This window comes from Medicago truncatula, chromosome 5, assembly GCF_003473485.1.
Source record: "Medicago truncatula cultivar Jemalong A17 chromosome 5, MtrunA17r5.0-ANR, whole genome shotgun sequence".
NCBI lineage: Eukaryota > Viridiplantae > Streptophyta > Magnoliopsida > Fabales > Fabaceae > Medicago > Medicago truncatula.
In genome coordinates, this window is record NC_053046.1 from 35,115,212 (window position 1) to 35,118,308 (window position 3,097).

General features: G+C 35.9%; 1 pseudogene; it reads right to left on the reverse strand.

Annotated features, from left to right (window-relative positions):
* Window positions 1-238: 238 nt before the first annotated feature.
* Window positions 239-2,172, reverse strand: LOC25494882 (subtilisin-like protease SBT3.6; annotated as a pseudogene).
* Between the last annotated feature and the right edge of the window lie 925 nt (window positions 2,173-3,097).

Genomic DNA, 3,097 nt, shown 5'->3' on the forward strand with positions numbered 1-3,097 from the left:
GAAAACTCTTGAATTTCCTGAGTTAGACTTGATCCAAATTCTAAGATCTTTTTGTTATGTCTAGTTGAAGGTAACTAAATTTATTATTTGTTACAAACAATTATTTAGTCGAGTGTGCTTTTTCTTTTTAAAGAATTTTCCTAGCCAGCAATTCTCTATTTACTTTTTGTCTCAAAAAATTTCATAAATTCGGTCTAGTTGAAAAATAATTAATATATCATGCATGCAAGTAAGAATTTTAAATCATATCTCTTGTAGTGGCTGCAACTGTAATGAGCCATGATGCTGTATTTGAAATGGTTCGAGAAATAGGACCAGAATTTCCAGCTGAACTAACAACTGTGATAGCTTTGGAAGTTTCATGGAAAGAACCAATTCCTATCGTGCCGTGTTGATCAACATAAGAAAACAAAGGAATGCTAATGCCAAGAGAAACAGCTGAGATATCTACACCATCATGTATAGCCATGTCAAATGCTTTGAGGATATCAGCATCGTCCAACAGGAACGTCCCAGCAAGCTTTGTAGATAGCCAAATGAGCTAAGGCAGCTCCTCCTCTTGCTAAACCAGAAGTAAGCAAGTCCTCTATAATTTGCATTTTTTACAAAATATCCAGCTATGTTGAAGCTGTGTGAGATCCATGGCCAGTAGCATCTCTGGTTGAGAGATATTCTGAAGTGTCGGTGTTTCCAAGGATGAGGTTCTTAGTGTGATCAGTCATTCCTTTTAGGAAGCATCTAGCACCAATTATCTTCTTGTTGCAGTTTGTGGAGTAGAGTTGAAATTTTCTCTAACTTGACAAACTCCTTTCCACTTTGATGGAATTTTTCCCATTGCTTCGTCATTAAAACTTGCTGACTCTGGCCAAATGCCTTCAAGAGATCATGTTTATCATTGGTTACATTATTAGGATGCCATTTTTTAGGGATTTCGTGTACGTAGTCAGGAATCCCCTACATTCACGCAATTAGCAGATCTTCACCGTCCAATTTTCATCAGGCAACTCATATTTTAACCTAGGTAAATCGCATTTTAAAATATTTAAAAACTTGTTTGAAGGCTGAGTCATTTAATCTTAATCGGACGGTACCAAATTGCTGGCAGCATGAATGCATGGGATCCCTTATTGCAATTAGCATAGCACCATCCAATTTTCATCGGACAACTCAGATTTTAAGCTCGTTTACAAATATTTAAAAACCTAGATTGAAATTGGAGCATTCTGATCTTAATTGGATGACACCGGATTGTTGACTGCATGAACGCATGAGATCCATTTTCATTTTCATTTTCATTTTCAAATGCTTGGTTGGATATTTGTAAGAGGATTATTAGTTAGTACCCGTGTCTATGACGCCTATGATGGTTCCTTGACCTAAGTTGCTTTCACCGAAAACCGTTTTTGAGGAGGGATGATGGACCCAATAAAGTCCCAACTTCTTGTTGTGTGAAGTTTGTGAATGCCATTTTGAATGACAGAGACTACCTCAGGAAACTCTGTCACATTGTATAGATATAGCTTTAAAAATGTACTGAAAAATAGGTTAAAAAACTAATCTTAATCATGGTAAGAATCATGTTCATACTTGTTATATCTTCTGCTTGAAACTTATCCTAAGAGCAAAGATAACATTTTGTGGTGATACTTTTTAGCGGTTTCTGGATTATGATATATCTTATCACCTTGTATACAATATGCACCTAGAAACATGCATCAATATATATGATCTGCAGGTATAGAACCGTCGGTTAAAAACTTCACCTGATAGGTTATTGTTAGAGACATCAAGAGTCTCAAACTGAAACAATGTAGTCAATCTCAGAGGTATAGAACCACTCAAATTATTTCCATTTTAGATACAAATTCTTCAAATTAGTCAAATTGGCAATATCAGGCGATGGCGTCATGTGATCGAACAAATTTCATGGTCCTATTCTAGATTTATCGCAATGCAATAATATATATGATCTGCAACTTAGGGATAGTCAGTTAACCGGCGTTGTTACTGAGTTTCCGATGAATATGTCTAGGTTGAAGAATGTTACTCCGAGACATAATGTGCTTCAGGGACCTGTTCTGGTTTTCAATAAAGATGTCAATTTTGCTCCTGATGATAGCAAAAGTTTTTTTCTTTGTAAATTGACATCTATACCGAATCGCTGAAGCACATTATGTCTCAGAACATTCTTCAAGCTAGGCATATTGATCAGAGTGTTGATGACAGTACGTCATTACTAGTTTTCTTAGTCATATATGTGTCCTTTTTGTAATGTTTTGAGAGTCAAATGCTTGTATACATGGTTAAATCAGCTCAAAGATTCATAAAAGAGAAGTTTTGCACAAATTGAAGAAAAATCAAGAATTTAGCTACTGGATCGTGCCACGATGGACCTGAATCGTGGCACGTTTGAAGCGTGGAATTTACCTGAAGATACTGGAAAAATCGTTGCACAATGGATATGTAACGTGCCACGATGGTTTAGTAAATTTACTACCACGTCAGATTAATGAAGGAATCGTGCCATGATGGACGCGAAACGCGGCACGATGGTGGGCTTTTCTAAAACTCTAATTCTTTGTCTATAAAAGCCAAATGCGACCAGAAGCTTAGGGCAATTTTGGAGACCTAAACAGAGCATAGACGTCACCAGGAAGCTGAAGAACACGTGGTGGATCTCACCAAACTCATAGTTGGTTCTGGTTTATGTATGTTCATTATTTTCTATGTATTTGATTGTTTAGTTATTAGTAGCTAAACTCTTAGATCGATTAAGTCATGAGATGAATCTTTGTGATCTGTGAACCATGTAATTTGTTAAGAACTCTCTTTGACATCAATGAAAACCTAGTCTTTATTCAGAATTATTTGTGTTCATTGCTTTTCGTATGATTGTTTGCATGACTATTAACCCTAGCTTCTTTCAATCACATAAATTGATCTTAGGAATTGAATGACTACTAACCCTAGCTTTTAATCCTGAAATAGTAATTCTGTTTAATTCAACATAGGAACCTAGAGATAGGAAATTGAGAGTTATGACTTATGAATTAACGTTCTGACATAGCTTCCACGGTTATTCAATCGGTTTAAGAGA